The sequence below is a fragment of the Aquarana catesbeiana genome, linkage group LG13 (genome assembly GCF_042186555.1).
Source record: "Aquarana catesbeiana isolate 2022-GZ linkage group LG13, ASM4218655v1, whole genome shotgun sequence".
Classification (NCBI taxonomy): domain Eukaryota; kingdom Metazoa; phylum Chordata; class Amphibia; order Anura; family Ranidae; genus Aquarana; species Aquarana catesbeiana.
The window spans coordinates 181948372-181971717 of record NC_133336.1 but is presented as its reverse complement, the minus strand read 5'-3'; the positions used below and the strand labels follow the sequence as shown (position 1 = coordinate 181971717).

The 23346-nt window shown below is 43.2% G+C and overlaps 1 protein-coding gene and 1 pseudogene across 1 annotated transcript in view; one reads left to right on the top strand and one right to left on the bottom strand.

Annotated features, from left to right (window-relative positions):
- LOC141117811 (embryonic protein UVS.2-like) overlaps positions 1 to 22213 on the bottom strand; it is a 107290-nt pseudogene extending 85077 nt beyond the window's left edge.
- The window catches only part of LOC141117812 (embryonic protein UVS.2-like), a 116510-nt gene that overhangs the window by 38852 nt on the left and 54312 nt on the right, over positions 1 to 23346 (top strand). The gene's annotated exons all lie outside the window — the stretch shown is intronic.

Sequence of the window (23346 nt, the reverse complement as noted above, 5' to 3'; positions counted from 1 at the left end):
TTAACGGTGGAAGATGTGGGTGAGCTGACACATACCAGAGACACACACATACAGACAGCAGGCAGATCCCAATTTCAGTTAACGGTGGAAGATGTGGGTGAGCTGACACATACCAGAGAAACACACATACAGACAGCAGGCAGATCCCAATTTCAGTTAACGGTGGAAGATGTGGGTGAGCTGACACATACCAGAGACACACACATACAGACAGCAGGCAGATCCCAATTTCAGTTAACGGTGGAAGATGTGGGTGAGCTGACACATACCAGAGACACACACATACAGACAGCAAGCAGATCCCAATTTCAGTTAACAGTGGAAGATGTGGGTAAGCTGACACATACCAGAGACACACACATACAGACAGCAGGCAGATCCCAATTTCAGTTAACGGTGGAAGATGTGGGTGAGCTGACACATACCAGAGACACACACATACAGACAGCAGGCAGATCCCAATTTCAGTTAACGGTGGAAGATGTGGGTGAGCTGACACATACCAGAGACACACACATACAGACAGCAGGCAGATCCCAATTTCAGTTAACAGTGGAAGATGTGGGTGAGCTGACACATACCAGAGACACACACATACAGACAGCAGGCAGATCCCAATTTCAGTTAACGGTGGAAGATGTGGGTGAGCTGACACATACCTGTAAGAGACAGAGAAGGAATGATCAGGTGAGGAAGAACTTGAAGCAGAGATTGAAGTGCATATCACTTGTAGAAAGAATCACTTAGAGAAAGAAGCCTTAAGGATAGAAGCCCCTGCAATGTGCTCCCCGAGCAATGTGCTCACCCCTTAAGGATGCTCAAATATATACTGTTATAAGGGTGGGGTTGAAGTTCGTTAATTAATCATGAGTGACTATAAGAATGCCTAACAATCAAAGTGGACCTTTTGCTTCAAAAGTCAGAATAGCAAGAGGCCAAGATAAGATCAACACATAAAACTTAGGTAAGACAGTCCAGAGCAACAAATAATGTCATGGTTGTGCGCACAGGGCAACAGATAGAGAAGGCCACATACCAGAGACACACACATACAGACAGCAGGCAGATCCCAATTTCAGTTAACGGTGGAAGATGTGGGTGAGCTGACACATACCAGAGACACACACATACAGACAGCAGGCAGATCCCAATTTCAGTTAACGGTGGAAGATGTGGGTGAGCTGACACATACCAGAGACACACACATACAGACAGCAGGCAGATCCCAATTTCAGTTAACGGTGGAAGATGTGGGTGAGCTGACACATACCAGAGACACACACATACAGACAGCAGGCAGATCCCAATTTCAGTTAACGGTGGAAGATGTGGGTGAGCTGACACATACCTGTAAGAGACAGAGAAGGAATGATCAGGTGAGGTAGAACTTGAAGCAGAGATTGAAGTGCATATCACTTGTAGAAAGAATCACTTAGAGAAAGAAGCCTTAACGATAGAAGCCCCTGCAATGTGCTCCCCGAGCAATATATATATTATATTTTTTTCTATTTTGGTCTATTGTTTTTCTATGCTATTCATTTCTATTATTTTCTATTTTATTCTAATCTTTTCTATTTGAAAGCGAATTGATTCTATACGAAATTTGAATTTCGGAAAATGGTTATACAGAAATAGAATTAAATTAAATTAAATTAAATTCTAATAGAAAAGACTAGAACAGAAAAACAATAGAACAGAATAGAAAATAAAATATATATATATATATATACTTTGGTGTGGGCCTTTTTTGAGACGTGTGCAGCAGATCGCACCATTGCTGTTTGCAACATATGTCTGAAGCATATCAAGCGTGGCCAAAACAGCAGCCGCTTGGGCACCACATGCTTGACCAGACATATGTCGAGCTCCCATGCAGTCCATTGGCAACAGTGCTTAAAAGACCCACACCAAAGAACAAGGCGGACCTCTCCTTGCTACTCATCAGCTGGGATCTCCAACCCCGCTATAACTTCAGTCCTCTCAGAGACCTACACTGAGAGGAATGAAGGTGCAGAATTAGGAGTCCCAATCTCTTCCGGGTAATCTGCTAGCGGTACATCAACATCCGATTGTAGCAGGCAAATTTTCCTACCCCAGTTGCTAAACCGGTGAAAGAAATTCGGTCCCAGCCATCCACATGCTCAGCGGTTGAATGCTAGTTTGGCTAAATTGCTAGCACTCCAATTGCTGCCTTTTCAGCTGGTAGACTCTGCCCCCTTTAGAGAATTTGTGGATTGTGCAGTATGTCAGTGGCAGGTTCCCAAACACCAATTTTTTTCTCGAAAGGCCATTCCAGCTCTCTACCGACATGTGGAAGGCAATGTCTTGGCCTCGTTGGACAGGGTGGTCAGCGGTAAGATGCATATTACCGCTGACTCATGGTCCAGCAGGCATGGACAGGGACGTTACCTTTCTTTCACGGTGCACTGGGTAAACCTGCTACAGGGTGCAGTATTATTGGTATTGTTGGTGCTTGAGTTGGTCTGCTTAGGGGACAGGAGCCACACTGGGGCAGAGATTCTGTCAGCTCTGCAGGGGCAGGCTCAGAGGTGGTTGATGCCATGCCAGCTTCAGCCAGGAATGGTGGTTTGCGACAATGGCACCAACCTCCTCTCCGCCCTCCGACAGGGACACTTCACCCATGTTCCCTGTTTGGCTCATGTCCTTAATTTGGTGGTGCAGCGGTTCTTGTGCAGGTACCCAGGTTTACACGATCCCCTGAGGCAGGCCAGGAAAGTCTGTGGGCATTTCCGCCCGTCATATAATGCCAGTGCTCGGCTGGCTGACCTCCAAAAGGAATGCAACCTGCCCAAGAACCGCCTCATCTGTGACATGCCCACCAGCTGGAACTCAAGATTGGCAATGCTGCAGTGGCTGCACACGCAGCAGAGGGCCATCAATGACTACCTGTGCGAGTATGGTACCAGGACAGGGTCAGGGGAGCTTGGCTTTTTTTCGCCACTGAAGAGGCTCATGATCAAGGATGCATGCACTGTCCTGTCACCATTTCAGGAGGCCACAAGGATGGTGAGCAGTGACAGTGCATGCATTAGTGATACTGTCCCTCTTCTCTACCTGTTGGAGCACACGCTGTGTGGAATAATGGACAGGGCACTTGAGGCAGAACAGAGGGAGGAAGAGGAGGACTTCCTTACCTCTCAAGGCCCCCTTTATCTACACAGTATTTCTGCAGGCCCACCTATCACACAGGAAGAGGAGGAGGATTGTGTCAGCATGGAGGTGGAGCCTGGCACTCAGCATCAGCAGCAGTCTTCAAGGGAGCGTTTCCAGTCCCCAGAAACCCATGGACTTGTACGTGGCTGGCAGGAGGTGGCTGCGGATCAGGTCGTCCTTAGTGACCCAAAGGACTCCGGACCGAATGCCTCAGTAAACCTACGCTGCATGGCCTCCCTTGTCCTGCAAAGCCTGCAAAAGGACCCTCGGATTCATGGTATCAAGGAGAGGGATCAGTACTGGCTGGCAACCCTTCTTGATCCACGGTACAAGGGTAAGGTGGTGTAACTTATCCAGCCGTCGCAGAGGGAGCAGAGGATGAAACATCTTCGGGAGGCCTTGCAGAAAGGTTTGTGCAATGCGTTTCCAGAGCTGGGGAGGTTACAATTTCCTGGTACTCCTGGACAACGTGTCGCTGAATATTCAGTCAGTCACAGAAGGAGTGGTGGAAAAGGTGGCCGTCTAACTGATGCGTTCAGACAATTTTTTAGTCCACAGCCCCAAGGTCTGATCGGTTCCAGCAACCATCGCCAGCGTCTGTTGTACATGGTGCAGGAATACCTAGGGTCAAGATCAGACTTGGAGACCTTTCCAACCGAAAATCCACTGGGTTACTGAGTCTTGAGGATGGATTACTACTGGCCATAGCTTGCACAGTATGCAATTGAGCTACTGGCCTGTCCTGCATCCAGCATTCTTTTGGATAGCACATTCAGTGCTGCTGGAGGCTTTGTGACCAATCACAGAGTGCACCTGTCCACCGACTCAGGTGATTGGCTCACCTTCATAAAAATCTATCAGTCTTGGATCACCAGCTACCAAGCACCTAATGCTGATGTAACTTCAAGACTGCCTATGCTGATGCTGAGTGACTATCCTGTTATGCTGCGTGACTATCCTTCAATGTTCATGTTGATGGTGTCTAAGAACCTTTTTGGTTCTGGGCACCACCACCAGTGACTAAGGCCCAAATTTTCTGCCCCTGTTTAACTTGGGCATGTAATTACAATTTTTGCTGTAATATTTTGCAGCAGGGCTCATTCCTGCGCTCAACAAGAGTATCTGTGAGGTGTTGCAGTGTTGTGGCACCACCACCACTGCCTAAGGTCCAATTTTTATGCCCCTGTTTAACAACCTCATCAAGGTGACACTATATGCACTGGGACTATTCCGCTGTGCCAATAACATGGCTGAGAGTTTTTGTACCTGTGACGCCTTTGTCAATGAGATGATGTTACCAACTTGCTTGAGACTGTTAAGCAAATACCTTGCCGCTGTTCTTCACATGTTATTTATTACTTCCACTAAACCAAATAATAACTGTGCCATTCTGTAAATAAAAAAGTTAGATTACATGCTTTCCTCATCCGTGCATTCCACTTTGCATGGTGTGACATCCCTATCCTTCTTGTGAGACTGCTGGGGGGTGATAAGATCACTAGATCTTGCAAGAAGACACTCCATTCCAGTGCAGGAACATCTTCTTGCAAGATTTTGGCTGTTCTGCATTCCCCAGGATCTTGCTAGGTGGAATATGACATCACCTTTGTCTAGGTAAAGTAAGTACATAATTTGCCTTTTTTTCTTTACAGATCCATTTTTGAACTACTATTAGGCAGTGCCAGAAGCTTAACTAGAACTTTCAAGGCAACAGTGCAAGAAACCATGAAGGGCCCCCCCTGGCCACCGACTGGGGGCCTCCCCATTGATCCTGGGGCCCTCTTCTCCAATCGTAGGACCCTTTATTATGGTCCCGCAGCGAGCCACCTTCTTGCTGTCTTGGGGTCTCCCCACGGTGGCAGAATGCAAGAGCTCAGTCGCAAGTATAACCTTTGTGACCCTGGTAGTTCTGCCATTGGACCCAGTAGTTTTTTTTTATCTTTGTTTTATTTTTTTACCATTTTACTTTATTAATTTTTGTTTTTTTACAATTTTATTTTTTTATTTTTTACATATTTTTTAGGACCCCCATTGGGGAGCTTTGGTGAAATATCTATTTTTTGAGACAAAGAAATGGACTGAGGACAAATTTATCAACCCCTTTCTCTGCAACCTCAGCTGCACAGAATGAACAGGAATAGCTCGTATAGTAAACACAGTTTACTATGACTCGGCTATGAATAAATACAAAAAAAAAAAAAAACAAGTGAGTGATCGGTATCAATCACTGACTAAATTCATTAAGTCAAGACTCCACCCTGACAGACCCTGACAGGGGGTAATGGGGGCCGGGAGAGAGCACACAGGAGCCCAGGGCAGCTGGACAGCAATAGGGAGGTGGCGGGAGCAGCATGTGGAGGAACCAATGTCCTCTATTTCCCTTCTGCAGCTGCTGAATGTATGTGGGAGAGGAGGAGAAGTGGGAATCCATTTGCTACATGGAGGATTGGCTCCTCTTTATGCCACCCCCCAGCTGCTCTCCTATCCAGGCATACAGGGAGGCCGCGTGGACCCCCTGGGATTCCCATGGAACTGGGTCGCAATGGCTACCCCTGCAACCCCTGTAGGTACGCCCCTGGGCAGTGCATTTCACAGGGGAAGGGGCTGAAACTAATCAATGGGATTCATTTTACTGCAATGCTCACTTTAAGTCACGTTGAGGAATCAGGAACTACGTCACTCGAAAATAATAATAGAGATGGATTAATGCTTTAATATATTTTATTTTTAAAAAGGAAAGGAAAACATCAGATAAGACTGTCACATTGTCATGGTTATGCAATAGAGTTTTGGCTGTCATCTTACCTGTCTCCATGTGTTCATCTCTAAAGACCAGATGACTCTCACATGACTGCTTTTATTAACTCTCCTCTAGCATGGCTCCACCCCAGCTCCTATCAGAGAACTCTATATTAACCTCTGCACTGCAGGCCAGCCCTGCTGATCAACCTTTGTGTGTTTTGGCTTCCTGTTCCTGCCTGCCGCGTGCTTTACGTTTGTTTCTGTTACCGACCTTGGCGTGTTCTCAACTATTCCTGTCTGCTCGTGACCCTGACCTTTGGCGTGTCCCCGACTATCCCTGTTTGCCTGTTACCCTGAACCTTGGCATGAATTCTGTTGTCTTTTTCTGCTTGTGGCCCTGACCTTGGCTTATTCCTTTACTATTCCTATCCTCCTGTTGCCTACTGTGGGTGTGAGCTGGGGGACCCTGGGGGTCGCGACCTGGAGCCAGTTGCAGCCCAGTCCATCCTCACCACTAGAGGCTCTGGTGAACACCTGCTGGTTCTTAGACTCCGCGCTCCAGGGAATCCTATGCTCTAACCCCGGTGGGATCCGTGTTGGTGTTCCAGCGACCCTGCCTTCCTTACCACCCAGACTCCCATCTGAAGCAGTCAGCCATAGGGTCCACTGCCTTACGGTGCACTCCTGATCCCAACGGTGTGCATTTGTCGCCTAGCCTCAAGGTGACCTGACAGTTTGGTCAGCCATGGACCCGGCTGATGTGCTGCTTCCTGCAGCTGATCCATTGCAGGGCATAGTTCGCAGACTCGAGACCCAGGAATCTAATCAGACTCAGGTGATGCGATTCCTTAAGGATCTGGCTTCCCACTTCGAGCAGCTCCAGGCCTCCTTGGGAAACCCAAACCTGCAGCCTCAAATACAATCAGCAGCTGCACCTATCGCACCAGTCGCAGCCACACATTCATATTTACTGCCAGCTCCATCCCATTTCTCTGGGGACTTCAAGGCCTGCAGGGGCTTCCTCAGCCAATGCACCATTCATTTTGAGCTCCAGCCTCAAAACTTTCTGTCTGATCGGGCTAAGGTAGCCTATGTCATTTCCCTCCTCTCTGGTGAAGCTTTAGCTTGGGCTGCCCCCCTGTGGGAAAAGAATGACCCGGTGGTTTCCAGCCTGTCCGACTTCTTGGAGCTTTTTCGGAATATCTTCGAGGAGCCAGTTTGGGTTTCTTCAGCGGCTAGTGCCCTTTTACGCCTTCACCAAGAATCTTGTTCAGTGGGACAATATGCGCTTCAGTTCCGTATCCTCACAGCTGAATTGAGCTGGAACAATGAGGCCCTGGTCGCAACCTTTTTACATGGCCTCTCTGACCGAGTGAAGGACGAATTAGCAGGAAGAGCTATCCCCGCCGGTCTGGACGATGTAATTTCCTTGTGCAATCAGATTGACATTTGTTTCCAGGAGAGGTCCCTAGAAAAAAGACGCCAGCACCCCCTAGGTCATAGTCAGCCAGAACTCTTCCCCCATCACCCTGTGGAACATCCTCTGTCTGCTGAGGAACCTATGCAGCTGGGCCAGACCAGACTAACCCCTGAAGAACGTGCTAGACGCAGAACTCTGGGCTTGTGTCTTTATTGTGGGGGCAAGGGTCATTTTTGTGACTCCTGCTCGCTTCGTCCGGGAAACGCTCGGGTCATTTAGAAGGTGGAGTATTGGACCCAGAAACATCACCTTCTCGTCTTCTTCTTCCGGTGTTCCTCCATGTAGGCCCTTCTCCCCAATCTGTTCTAGCATATCTGGACTTCGGGGCTGCCGGCAATTTTATGGCCTGGAGAACTGCTTCTTCTATGAAGCTTACCATTTCTCCCCTCGCTACACCACTGGTAGTCTCGGCAATTGATGGCACTGTGCTCCCAGGGGGCCCTATCCGTTTCCAGATGTCAGTAGGGATACTCCACCAGGAGTGGATTTCCTTCCTCATTCTACCCAAGGCCTCTACCCCCATTGTATTGGGCCTTCCTCGGCTACAGCTCCACTCTCCACATGTGGACTGGGTCTCTGGGCAGATCCTGGCTTGGGGTCCTTCGTGTTTCTTGTCCTGTCTTCTCAAGGTGGTCCCCAAGGAGAGACTTCTCATTGCTACCACATCCGTATCTTCTGATCTTCCCGTGGCATACAGCGATTACCGGGATGTGTTCTGCAAGAAGTCTGCTGAGGTGCTTCCTCCCCACAGATTTTTTGACTGTGCCATTGACCTTGTCCCTGGAGCAACTCTGCCCTGGGGTCATACCCTCTGTCCATTCCAGAGACCCAGACCAGGTCTGAGTATGTCGCCGAGAATCTGGAGAGAGGTTTCATCTGGAAATCGTCGCCTGCAGGAGCAGGGTTCTTTTTCGTTGCTAAAAAGATTGGTACCCTCAGACCCCGCATCGACTATCGAGGGTTAAACGCAGGGTTAAACGCAGTGACTATCAAAAACCGATACCCCTTACCTCTAATATCTGAGCTATTCAACAGGTTGAAGGAGGCTTCCATTTTCACCAAGTTGGATCTCAGAGGTGCATACAATCTCATTAGAATACGGGAAGGTGACGAATGGAAGACTGCGTTTAACACTAGGGACGGGCATTACGAATACCTGGTTTTTGGTTTGTGTAATGCTCCAGCTGTGTTCCAGAACTTTGTCAATGAAATCTTCAGGGATCTACTGTATCAGTTTGTTGTCATCTATCTGGATGACATTCTCATCTTTTCCGAAAATCGGCTTGCTCACAGAAACCATGTCCGCACCGCACTTCAGCGCCTTAGAGAGAATAATCTCTATGCCAAGTTGGAGAAATGTTACTTTGAATGTCCTGAGGTCCTGTTTCTGGGATGTTTTGTTTCTAGTTTGGGTCTTCGCATGGATCCCGGAAAGGTCTCGGCCATTACCAACTGGCCCCTTCCTGCTAGCCTCAAGGCCACACAGCGCTTTCTTGGCTTCACAAATTATTATAGGCAGTTCATAAGGAATTACTCTTCCATTGCCGCGCCTATTATCGCTTTAACCAAGAAGGGTGCGAATGCCAAAGACTGGCCTCCCGAGGTCTCTGCATTTCATGATCTGAAATAGGCCTTTGTTTCTGGACCTCTTTTGAGGGGACCAAATCCTGGGGACCCATTTCTTTTTAAGTAGACGCTTCTTCGATGGGGGTGGGAGCTGTGCTTCTTCAGTTCTTTGAGAAGAGACGTCAACCATGTGCGTTCTTCTCCAAAAAATTTTCTCAGGCAGTGAGAAATTATGCCATTGGTGATCGGGAACTTCTCGTAATTAAATTGGCGTTGGAAGAGTGGCCTCACTCAATTACGATCTTTACTGATCACAAGAATCTACAATACCTACAGAATGCTAAACATCTGAACGCCAGACAGGCCAGGTGGAGTCTCTTCTTTTCTTGTTTTAAATTCAGGATTATGTACAAACCTGGTTCCTGCAACGGTGGGGCTGATGCACTCTCTAGGTCATTTGACACTTTGGACGAGGAGTCAACCCCTGATCCTGAGCCGATCATTCCGACCTCATGCATTGTTGCCCATTCTACCATCAAAAATTCCTCCTGGCAAGACCTTTGTTCCCACGGAGCTAAGAGCTAAGATCCTTCATTGGGGACATGATTCCAAGGTGGCAGGTCATGCTGGGTTCCTCCGATCCTTCCTGCTCATCAGTCGTGGCCTAACTTGTGGCCTAACCTCCTCTCGGATGTTAAAGATTACGTTAAGGCTTGGCATGTCTGTGCTCAGTCTAAATCTTCCACACAAGCCCCTGCTGGTCTTCTCATGCCCTTGCCCATTCCTAAGGAGCCCTGGTCTCACAACGCCATAGATTTTATTGCCGATCTTCCACTGTCGGAGAATAATACAGCCATTTGGGTGGTAATCGATCGGTTCTCCAAGATGGCTCATTTTGTTCCTCTTCCTGGTCTCCCTTCTACCTCTGCCTTGGTTCCCATTTTTGTACGAGAGATTTTCCGCCTTCATGGTGTTCCTTCCCATGTCGTTTCGGACAGGGGTGTTCAGTTTACGTCCCGTTTTTGGAGAGCCTTTTGCAAATCCCTCAACATTACCTTGGATTTTACCTCTTCTTACCATCCCCAATCCAATGGCCAGACTGAGAGGGTTAATCAGGAGTTGGAGGTCTTTCTCCGTACCTTGGTCTCGGCTCATCACGATGATTGGGCATCACTACTCCCGTGGGCAGAGTTCTCCCACAATAATCATGTCAACGTCAGTTCTCAGAAGACACCCTTTATCACTGTTTATGGAAGACATCCTCATCTCCCTCTTCCTATGACCTGTTCTTCCGACATTCCAGCCTTGGCTACTGTTCAGGAATCATTCAATTCCATGTGGGCTGGCGTTTATGATTCCCTCCAGAAAGCTGCCAACAAATTCAAGAGTTTTGCTGACCATCGCAGGCGTAAGCCGCCTTCTCTTCAGCCAGGAGACAAAGTCTGGCTCTCCACCAGGAACATCAAACTCCGGGTTCCTTCTCTCAAATTTGCCCCAAGATTCATTGATCCGTACACCATAACTTTTAAAGTGAATTTGGTTTGTTTCAAGCTCCAGATTCCCAAAATCCTCAAAATCTCTAACTCCTTCCATGTTGCCCTTCTGAAGCCTTTAGTCCTCAATAAGTTCTCTCGTCCTCTCTCTACCGCAGTGCCGGTCTCTGAGGATAATCAGGAGTATGGGGTTAGCCAAATTTTGGATTCCCGACTCTGTAGAGGCATTCTCCAGTACCTCGTGCATCGGAAGGGGTTTGGTCCTGAGGAGAAGTCATGGATCAAGGCTTCTGAGGTCTTTGCACCTCGTCTGTTGAGGAAGTTTCATTTGAAGTTCCCCTCTAAACCTGGTCCCAGGTGGGGAAGGGGGAGGCCTCGTAAGAGGGGGGGTACTGTCATGGTTATGCAATAGAGTTTTGTCTGTCAGCTTACCTATCTCCATGTGTTCATCTCTAAAGACCAGCTGACTCTCACCTGACTGATTTTATTAACTCTCCTCTAGCATGGCTCCACCCCAGCTCCTATCAGATAATTCTATATTAACCTCTGCACTGCAGGCCAGCCCTGCGGATCAACCTTTGTATGTTTTGGCTTCCTGTTCCTGCCTGCCATTTTCTCTACGTTTGTTTCTGTTACCGACCTTGGCGTGTTCTCAACTATTCCTGTCTGCTCGTGACCCTGACCTTTGGCGTGTCCCCGACTATCCCTGTTTTCCTGTTACCCTGAACCTTGGCGTGAACTCTGTTGTCCTTGTCTGCTTGTGGCCCTGACCTTGGCTTATTCCTTTACTATCCTCCTGTTGCCTACTGTGGGTGTGAGCTGGGGGACCCTGGGAGTCACGACCTGGAGCCAGTTGCAGCCCAGTCCATCCTCACCACTAGAGGCTCTGGTGAACACCTGTTGGCTCTTAGACTCCGCGTCCCAGGGAATCCTACGCTCTAACCCCGGTGGGATTCATGTTGGTGTTCCAGCGGCCCTGCCTTCCTTACAACCCGGACTCCCATCTGCAGCAGTCAGCCGTAGGGTCCACTGCCTTGCGGTGCACTCCTGATCCCAACGGTGTGCATCTGTCACCTAGCCTCAAGGTGACCTGACACATATATAGTACAACAGAAATGGCCAATCAAAATAATAAGTAGGGAAAGGGAAAGATAAAGAAATAAGAATTATCACTATAGAATAAATGTAAACCACATAGAAACCAGAGGACGCCAAAATTAGCTTTCCTATTCCTAACCAAGCCAATCAAAATACCAAACAAATGGGAAAGCAATTATCAAATTTTATTTTGTATTTTTAAATGTAATTGCAAACACTAGCATGATCCGTACATATAATCATTATATATATATATATATATATATATATATATGCATAAATGTGTGAAATTCACATTGTGTCTTGTAGTGATGTCGGCTTCCTTCCAGAACCGGTAGATTTTCTCTTTGTGCCACCTGTTGCTCATCTATTGAACTGTAATCAAAGAGAGGTCAACGTCAGCAAATATTAAAACCATATATAAATAATACATAGACTTTATTCGTTCATACTTTCTCATTGATCTGTAACACAAAATATAACAGACATACATTTACACGGATTTGTATATCCAGAATCAATGGGGTATACTCAAAAAGAATCTGCCCATACATCAAACAATGATTGTTTGAACATTGTTGATTGCTTGATCATTGTGCCGCGTATACACGATCGGAAATTCCGCCAGCAAAAGTCCGATGTGACTCCATGTGACTTTTGCTGGCTTTTGTGTGACTGTGTGTATGCAAGCCAAGCTTGAGCGGAATTCCATCGGAAAAACCTTCCAAGGTTTTTCTGACGAAAATTCCGATCATGCGTACGCGGCATTAGTCTTTATTTTGATACGCTCTATTGCACTAACAGATTTTTTTTCACTAGAGGTCAAGTGAATATCATGTCTGCTTAAAGTGGAACTATAGAGGATTTTGGTCAATTGTATTTTAGTTTCTTTTGTATTGTTTTTTTTTTATTGTAGGCAATTGTTTTACATATAAACATTCAATATACTGTATGCTGTTTCTGATTTTCAGTGTGTGCAGTGCTTGCTGGGTTGTCTAATAGCAAAGTCTAGAACCAGTTCTGTACTTCATAGATGTAATTAAAGATGATTCAGCTTTGTGTTTAATCTGAGATCCTGCTATTAAATCTGTATTTACAACACAGCAGTTTTACATTTCTTTTTTTTTTTTTCATTAAGCTGGCTGCTTTTTAGAAAAAAAAATTGGCCTCTATTATCTTATAATGTCCATTGCTGATATTAGATATAAGCAGATAGAACTGAGATACTCACAGATGGTGTAAGAGACTTGGAAGCCCTTTGCCTGGTTAGACTTGTCACTGTGGAATACGAGAACCATAGAATTGCCTTTGGAGTAATACACAGGGATGGTGCGATCCCCACAGAATGGACCCTTTTGTGTACCATCCATGAAGAGTTTTAGATAGTCGTACATACAGAAAGTGGCAGACTCTACATGGAAGTCATTTATGGTCAGGGCAATCTGAAAAAGAAATACAATTATGACTAACATGACAGCCTTGTGTTCATGCAACAAACAAATCATTTTTATTACATAAAAGTGAGTATTTTTTTTTTTTACAATTCATTGATGTTACAGTCTACCTGAAATAATATTTAACCTTAAAGCCATATTAAACCCAAGAGAAAACATTTATTATATTACAATTCTTACATGTGATGGTTACTTTTTTTTTCTTTTTTAGGCTTTCTTCTAAGTTAATTTAGGGATCCAGCCAACAAGTCTGTTGTTTTCCAAAAGCACAAGCTATCCAGCAGAATGTATCAGTTTACATGAATAAGCCAAATCATTCCACACTGGCAGCGGTGCTTAAAATGATCAGCTTTATTTATTCATGTAAAACATTTATCCCAAAAGGAAAAAAATAGCTGTAACTGATTATAAAATATATGCTAAAATTTGGATTCAACTTGTTAGTGTATTTAAATCTGCTAATACATTTATTCATTCACCTGCCTACAATAGACTCAGGAAACTGATCAACTCCCTCCCTTAATCTCCCCTGTGCTCCTTTTACTCTCTAAATGGGTGGCAGAAATTAGCCCAGTGCTACAAAGTCAAGTAAAGCTTTATAAACAACTTACAAATGTCACACCACCAGTTTTCAGTCAGCTTCACAAATTACAATCAACACTTCCTGTCATCATTGGGAAATGATCCAGAAAGTCTTGGTGGTAGATAGTCTTAGAGCAATCTACTTTAGATTTGCCAACAGCCATGTACTGTAATGCCCTGAACAATACATTCCATTTCCATTCATCCAGCTAGGCCCTGGTGAACGCTGGTAAATTCAAAGGGGGTTATATATTCAGATAGTAATGTGAGAAAAATGGGGGAAAATGGGGGAAAAGGGGAATTTGGGACTTTATATGAAACACAACACAACCTACATTATATTCTAGATATTTCCAGATAGCTGCTCCTGATGAGTGGACAAACTTCCACGAAACGCGTCGAGCATTTACAACTGAGCATTTTCTACTTTTTGACATGTCACAGCAAATACGCATCTATCATGGGCATTTTTATTGTTTTAGTCACCAGTTTTATTATAATACGATATTGAATATATATACACATGTTGGGTGTAATGTCGATGATACTGCAACTTACCTGCTGTTTACAGTGTTTAACATGCTACCTTGTTACTATATTATGTCTTATTGTCATGTTTGACCTATTCTGTACCATATTTACTGATTATATGTGAGTATCATCTATTGCACTCTGTTTCTCATGTGGTATCAATAAATTCAAAACTTTTTCTACGTCTGATGACTCAGCTTGCCCTAGTGTTGTGTTTCATATAAAGTCCCAAATTCCCCTTTTCCCCCATTTTCCCCCATTTTTCTCATATATTAGGGATGGAGACCTGTGTACTGGATGGTCATGGTCTCATATAAAGTCCCAACCTAACTTGCTGTTTCAGATAGTAATGTGTCTGTCCAACATTAAATTTTGTTTGTGTGACAATTTTAGAGAATGTGGAAGTCCATTAGGGAGAATTTTGAAGTCATCTTGTTTTACCTTATATCCAACAGGAGCTGTGATGGTGAAGTTACAATTCATGTTTGGACTGTAGTTCCCTGGGTATCCCGGAGATGTAAAGCTGCCTTGAGAGTTAAAGAAGGATCCTCCACACTGAACTGTAAGAATATAGATATAATCAATATAGTAAAGAGATTTATAAGAGTATATGACATCATTTTATGTTTATGTATATACTGTATACTGTATATACAAAGTTCATCCTCCCTTTCGGAGTTCCAGGTTGATCTTAGGCTAAGACCCCACTCTGCAAACTTCAATGCAGAGCTCAGATGTAGAGATGGCCTACACAGGCACCAAATGCTGCTTCAGGGCAGGAATGGGAGAGAGTCACATGTTCTGCCTTACCCAGAAGTGTTTCACAGAGAACTAGTGAGAAAACAGGAGTGACCTATGAAAATAAATAACTGTAGTGGAGATGGGTGGGCTACCATACAAACCTATCATTGTGTCCTTAATGGGGTAAGTGCAGAAGCTGTAAAATCTTGTTCCCCCACTGCACTGCTTGAGTTAAATACTTCTTTAGTCTAGAAGGTGATAAATAAATTGAAATGCTTACCTTATTTATCCCCCCACAGGCATCCTCCATGATGTACTACTAAACTGTTGTGCCAATAGTCCCTCCTTGGGAGGGATCTCCACTGTATCTGTGATTCTTTAGTGTCTTTCTCTGAACACTTTCTTTACTATTAAAATAAATCAGCATACCTGAGCTATATGAAGCTTGGAAGCCGACCCCAGCAACAGCCCCGTCACTGACGAACTGGACCAGCATCTGGCTTGTAGAAGCGATGAGTGGAGGGATGGTTTGACTTCCGCACATTTTATCCAACAACACAGGGGAGTTCTTAGAGGGGCCGTCATAGATCCTCATGTAGTCTGAGTCACAGTTAGGAGTGGATTGGATATTAAAGCTACTGAACTTTAATGAAGCCTAAAAAGTGACACAAGGCAAATTTATTATCTACAGTAAACCCCAAACTTCACATATTTGTAACTGCAAACTGGATTAATATGTAATTGCAATATGATGCAATTGATTATTATATTAATGCTTGAATAGTCCTTCAGAAAAAAATATGAATATGAATATGTATGATTCTAATTTCTGTTAAACGATCTTGCAGCTATAGACTTTTCTAGCTAAGATGTCTCTTCAAATGTGTGTATTTTCCATAGGTTTTCAAGTTGACAAAACTCTTCTGCTCCCTCTGATTATTTGGTGCTTGTGGTTTCTTCAGGGAAACAAATAAGCTTAAACAAGATGGATTTGGGGGAATAAACTTTTAACAGAAATCTTTCATTTAACACTATTTTGAATTAACTCAAAGAAACCTGTGACTGTGGATATTGCAATACTGTTACTATTGGTAACATACTTGTAAGAACCAGAGCCCCAAATTAATTCAAGACCCTATTTGTTCCTGCCAAACCCCCATTCCTACAATGACGTCACCATCAGATGTGGGGTAAAAAAAAACTCGCACATCAGAGTTGCCAAAATAGGGTTCCAGCAATGAAGTGGTAATAATAGTCTGAAGGTGGGCCATAATGAAGGGAAGTATTATTCCAACATATGGAGCAATTGCTGGTTGAAGCAGAGTATGAGGTTCAGAGACATATACATCCTAAAAGACCTAGGGTAGGGAGTATTTAGATCTATTGCTTGGCACTATACTAGTAAAGTCTCTATTTTTTATTAATGTAAAATTTAGGTGGTGTACAAAACAATCTTCTTATGGCAGTTTATTTTCACAGCTAGGTTACTAGACATTTAGGGTCACATTTTGCATGTTTACATCTGTCTCCTTACCTGTCCTGATGGAACCCTGATCAACCAAACACAATCACCATTATTAGGATAAGCAGAAGGATAGTTGTCAGAAGTGAAAATTCCTGTGTTATTATTAAGCAAAGTCGCACAGACACCTGAGAAGTGAAAAATAGACATATAAATTGTTTTTAGTCACTGGTGGAATAGACTGATAATAATATTAATAATGAATAGGTAGACAACAGGGGAGGGAGTATTAACCTTCTATTAGATTAAAACTGCTGGAATTTTGAACTTAAAATCAAATGAACCTTGAGTTTAACCCCTTTATATTGAAGATAAAAGATCCTTAATGCCTCAATGCAGTTTTACAACTTTCACATGTTAGTGAAACGGAATGTATCTTTACAACTACTTCGTGCATCCAGGTGAATTATACTTTGTTTGTTCAGGCCAAATTGAGCCTTCATTTCATGGTAAAAATTACATTTCCTGATATTTTACTCTTTTTTTTCAAAGAAAACTGGCTAAATTGTAAACAATATTATATTTTTTTAAAGCGGTTGTTCACACAATTTTTAACGTTTATCTCAGTCATTTTTAAATACAGCATAAAATCAAAATGAAACTTTTTTTTTTTTTTCCTTGTGTACCTGTATATATGTGCCTTGGTTTTTCTTTGCTGCATACACTCTCTGCGGCTGTGGGCGGGTATTTTGCGGGTATTTGCGTCATTTCCTGCCTCGCTGCACTGTCTCCTGGGATCTCCTGGATGCTCCCAGGAGTCAGTGCGGAGGCCCGGCGCGAAATCTCGCGGGATTTGCGGATTGACGCCGCCCATTGTGATGGCAACAAGGACCTTTACAACGCTCCGCGCTGTTACAACTGAGCATGCCCGGGAACCAGCAAGGAATGCTGGTAGATCTGCAATACTGGAACCAGGAAGTGATTGCTTGTGGGCTTCAAATGCCCACAAGCAAGATGAAAACGGCAGTACATATTTTATATAACTCACTGTTTGAAACAAAAACGGACATCTCGGGAGGAAATGACTGCAAAAAGTGAGTGTGACATTGTAAACATGTGTATTTTAAGTGTAAAAAAAAAAAAAAAAAAACGCGAGTGCACATCCGCTTTAAATCTAGCTGTATCTTTCTTATCATTACTATATGACCCACCAAAAATAAATAACCCAAATGAATTTGAGATGCAAGGGGATGCCACATATGTGTACATTATTTATTGGGTACACCCATAGTAGGGCCCAGAGACAAACGTGCACATTTTGGGGTTTGTCAAAACATTTTTTTTGCAAAACTGTAAAAATTCACTTAAAATGCAATTATAAAAAAGTATAATTTCTAATGTTTCAAACCCATAAAACTGGAATGTACAGGAACTTACTGCATTGATAAAGTCGGTTGATTTTAGTGACATCCAAGACACTCAGTCCAATTGTCTGCCCAATAGGCACACTGGGGTCAGGCTTGGGGACAATTGTGGGTTTGTTTGAAGTGTTGGAGAATGCATAGCTGGAAAATGTTGAATAGAGATAAGATTGACATATTTTCAAAAAATATTTTATAATTCATGGGTAATTCACCAGCTAACATAAAAGTCATGACTTACGCATCATAATGCATCACTGAACCGTAATCATATGGACTGCCCAGGTTATTAGTGTCCGCTTTAGCAAAATTACCCCAGTATCCTGTAACAAGACAAAAGCAGTGGTAATGTCTCTTTTGAAAACATGGCTAAATTCGCTTTGTGTAAATGTCCGCAGTACCTTGAGAGATATACTGGAAATTGATGTCAACATAATTGTCACGATCACTTCTTACATGCTCATGTTAGAAGCCCAGGGCATGTTCTAGTTCATGTTGTATAATCCCCCTGTAGATGCAGCCTCCACCCAATGAAACTGTCTGGCTTCCACCAGTTCTTCCAAGATATGAGTAACAGCTAGAAATAGTAAATATACCGTTCAAAAGAGTTATGTTTTAATACCATTTGGGAGCCTAAGACAATAGTTTTAATAGAAACAATGAATCTGAGCTACAGAAAGAAAACAATCAATATCTATTTGTGCTAAGCTTTTGACCCTTCTAACTCTAATTCTAATATCAGCAGGTGTATCCCTATGTATGTGCCCAGTTCTAATAAGGGGTATGGCGTTTGGGAGCTAAGTAACATTGTGCTGGCTCCAAGCATTGGATCACTGCTCACTTTTGGACAGACATATTTGGTTTTATTTTCACTGTAAAATGTTAAGTGGAATCCATTAGGTCTGCTGACACTAAGCCCCACTCCCTCAAAGTCACTTCCATTTTTCTACTATATACTCAATGTTAGCAGCGCTGGGATTAATATTTTATGTCCTTGTGCTATTTCTGCTAGGTACAAAAAAAAAGGAGACAACCAAGAAGCACCTTGTTTTTGGCTTGTGACTTTCACATGTATTTGCAATTGTACAGAGGAGTTCCATAGTTTTTCTTGGAGGAAATTAAAAAGAGAAGCCATCATGCACAAATAGGTAATGTAAAGTCTAAGGTGTTTATGTTTTAGATGCCCCCTACTGTTTCTCTTTTTGTGAAGCACTATGATAGACAATAGACAACCTTACCCATCATCAGGAACGATGTCGATGTAATCATCTTCTGTTGTAAGAGGCACAAACCTCACACAAGTCAATGTCTCAAACTCGGCCATGGCCAGCACAATACTATTCAGATCACTGGGACCTGGAAACAGAGATAAAAGGTTGGATTTCTACAAATAACAAATAGCAACCAATACTTTAATGCAAGGGATGAAAGAGGGAACTCACTGTAGCTGGATGCTATGATGTAGGGAACAGGAACAGTACCATTAGAACTTTTAGGCCAAAGGCAAGAAGGACAGTTTATGGCGCTGCGGTCATTCTGTACCAGCATATCGCCTCCATACATGGGTGTTTTGCTATCTGAAAATACAGAAAATGGTTATAGTTAGTACACAAAATTGTATTGGATTTTAGCTGCCCATACACTGTGAACTGGCTGAAGTTTGCTATGTGGGTGGCTCTGTCAGTCGACTCTCACCTGACATTCTTTGATTGAAAAATGGACGGATCCAAACAGATAATTTTAGAACTAACAGCGGCTGCATCTAGTCAGATGCAGTACAGTACAGTGTTGGGGTATACAACAGAATAGAATAGGCACAGTGGGAACCTCTGCATCCGAAGAAACCTGTTAGATATTTTCATGCAGTCCAAAGGCCCAGCTTTACTCAGTTCCGTGACAGAGCACAGCCCTGTTTGGCAGGGGAGGAGACCTGATTTTGTTCTGCTGCAGTGAAGTTGGCCTCTTGAATCTCCCCATGCTGGACACAGCAGAGAGCGAGCCCCCGCGTAGAGCCTTCCCACTATGGAGGGCAGAACTTAGAAATGCCCAGGAAAATGCTAAGCTTAGCTTAACCCCTTCCCACCTGGGCAACCAAAACAACTAACTAACTAAAGGTACTTACATCGTTTGTATTTAAAAGAGTACAATTAAGATGTAGTAAGGAATACAGAGCTGCATTCATTTATGTTTTGTTTTTTTTATCTACAGGGAGTGTAGCTTTAATTGTAGATTTAGCACTAGAAATTGCAACAGAAGAATAAACAGTTTTACTAGAGATTCTGATGCTGATTTTCTACTAAATTCCCATGCAAAGTGAAATTTCCAAAGTTTGCAAAGTGAACTGTCTATTTGCCGTTAATAATTCAACCTCTTTATCTCACAAGTTTCAATGCAATGGTAGAAGTGAATAGGAATCACCCACCAGTCTTTTTTTAAATAAAATAGTGATTTTTAAAGACTCATTCAGCAATGATGAAGATCTTGCAATTTAAGACAAGAGTGCCATATTTCTTCTCACACGTTATTGGCTAGTCCATCAGTGCATGATTTAAAGGACCCTGAAACTCATAACTTTATTGAGTATAATTGGTTATTGTCTATTACATTGCCTGGATTTAGCGCCCTCATAATGCAGTAAAGAATCCTGTGGTTTAGAATAATTACCTTTATTAGCTTTCAAAATCTTGCTGAAGATCCCTTGTGGCACTTCGGAGTCTTCACTCTTTGGGGCTGTGTATACAAAATACACATTAAGCACATCTAGTGAAATCATAGCAACCAAAAAATTAAAATGACTTAATTTTTGTGTAAATATTGAACCCATTTTATAAAATGAATTATGAATGAAAAAATAGGATAGTTCTACAAAGCTATCCCTGATCTGTGAAACTTCTGGCCGGGAAATTCTTTAGGTCTTTGCCTGAATCACCATTATTATCATAAATACTGTCACCTAAGCAAAGGGAGAGGACTTTAAAAAATATTCTGTTGCCAGGGTCTAAAAAACATGGCGATGATTATATGTGCATGTTACATATTTTTGGTATGTCATCAAATGTAAAATATCTCCATTATGTAAACATCCGAAAGCTGGAAATTGCTGCTTGGACGTAATGTCATCGGCCCCGGCAGACTCAGAGCTTTCGCTCAAATGACACTTTATTGTATTCCTCTTCACCCCTCCCCCAGCAGCTAAATCAAAGTTTATGTGGGGAGGTGAGGGGAGGGACAGAGATGCTGGGCCAGCACAGACAGTAATTGGACACTCCCAGAAGAGGGGAGGGCTAAGAGAAACAATGAGAGAGGGGGCTGGGCTAGGGAAATGACTCTCAGAGTCACTTTTTTGCAAGTTCAAAGCCACATTGCAGGTGAATAATTAATCATTTATGGAAAGGAAATTACTGGAAGCAAACATTTAAAATGTATTTTTCTAAGGGTTTTATCTGCAATCTTTTAAATTGGTGAAAGGATCTCTTTAAAGTAAGGGATGTTTACCATAAGAGCTATAAAATGGTCTTTCATAGAGGCTGGTTCTAGATGGAGAAGGAAAATATTTTTTATAGATTATGTGGCCAGGCTGATTACGACCAATGGAGCAGTGCAAACAATTTTTGATTTAGGAATTAGGATTTAGGATTAGGAATGTTATAAAAAAAGGCTAATGAACGGGAGGAAAAAGCAGAACAAACAAAACAGCTGATAGAGAACAGAAAGAAAGCAAAAATGATTCCTTAAATAAGAATGTTAAAAAGCTTACCATCTTTGTTCACTCCAAGTAGATGGTTCTGGAAAGTAAAGTTTTGCATCAATATCTTATTTCAGATGAAATACAATAATAACAGATGACAAGTCTTGGCCCCAACTCATCCCCATCCTGCAGAGTCCTCCTCAGTCCTACTGGGAATCTCTCAAAAGTGAGGTAAAATCCTTTCTTAGACAGATGTTACCACAACAGTCATTATTGGAAGATTTTACTGTATTCCCTGTTCTGTTCCCAATTATAACATTTTGGATTTCCCCTCACTTTCTGTCCTAATGGCAATGGGCTGTACAAAAGTCAAATCTCCCTACAAGAGACCCGGGCAGTAATAAGGAAGTGTACAAATCTAAGAGGATTCCTAACCCCCCCACCTTTTCCAAAACTTGGGGGATAACTATTTTGGTTAGATTTACACTTCACTACTAGCTAACATTGTTAGTAACTTCTTGGAATATACTTTCCTAAATATAGTTGTCACCTGTCCCCTGGACTGTTCATGTCAGCTCATCATCTCACCTGTATTTGTGCAGATAGAGGTAGACTGGTCACCAGCCCCGTAACACAGCCCAGAAGCAGGAGGAAGACTTTTTCATTCATCTTGTTCAGAATTCTTCTTCACTGTAATGTGAAATATCTTCTCTCTGAAGCTTGGTGTAACACTCATCTTCTGGATCACCTTTTATACAGGTACCAGAGAAGATCTGACCAATCATGAGACAGGAATCCAAATTTCAAGAATGACCTAAGTGGACGTGTATGGGAATTAGAAATGTATAATTATTTCATGTGTGACACCATGGTCATTATTATTGTCTTGGTGTTCTGCTGTCCAACTTGTAATTGATTGTCATGGTCTCCTGACAATTGTCTATAATGACATAAAAAGGTCTTGTGTAAGTAATATTACTGTCAACTGATTTTTCCAGCTAAAATGTAAATAAATTGGGACTGGCAATGTAATTTTACATTTATTTTTGTATTCAAGGTTATACACATTCTATGAGATAATTCATCAATACATTGCCGTGACCAATGATGTTTTGCAAAATGCAAAAACCCATAGTAAACAAACAGAGATAATTTCTCTTTTAATTTGAAATTTGATCGTATTAAATTAAAATGTGATTGCTTAAAGTATTATTAAAGTCTCGTATTTTTTCATAAAAAAGTAAATAAACATGTTATACTCACCTGCTCTGTGCAGTGGTTTTGTACAGAGGAGCCCAAATCATCCTCTTCTTGGGTCCCCAGCTGGTGCTCCTGGCCCCTCCCTCCTGCCAAGTGCCCCCATAGCAACCAGCTTGCTATGGGGGCACCCGAGCTAAGCCGCTGCTCTGTGTGGCTATTCAGACACGTAGCTGTGGTTTAGCCCCGCCTCCTCCCACTCCTCATTGACTCACTGAATTTGATTGACAGCAGCGAGAGCCAATGGTGTCCTGCTGCTGTCTCAGCCAGTGAGGAGGGGAGTCCCGGACAGCTGAAACTCTCGTGCAACATCTCTGGACTGAGCTGGGGCTCAGGTAAGTATTAGGGGGTCTGGGGGGGGCTGCTGCACACAGTTTTTTTTTATCTTAATGCACAGAGATAAGAAAAACCTTCTGACTCTAGAACCACTTTAGTTTGGGTAAACATTGTCTTCAGCGTGAGGAGAAAAAAAAAAGATCACCGAGCTTTTGCTTACATCATGTGATCAGCTATCATTGGCTGACAGCTGATCACATGGTAAGGGGCCGGGATCGGGCCCTTACACGGATCTGTGAGCATCCAAGTCTTCGTGACTCGGTGATCACAGCGCGCGCACCTGGGCCATGACGGCCTCCCGGAAATTGAGGTCCGCGCTGT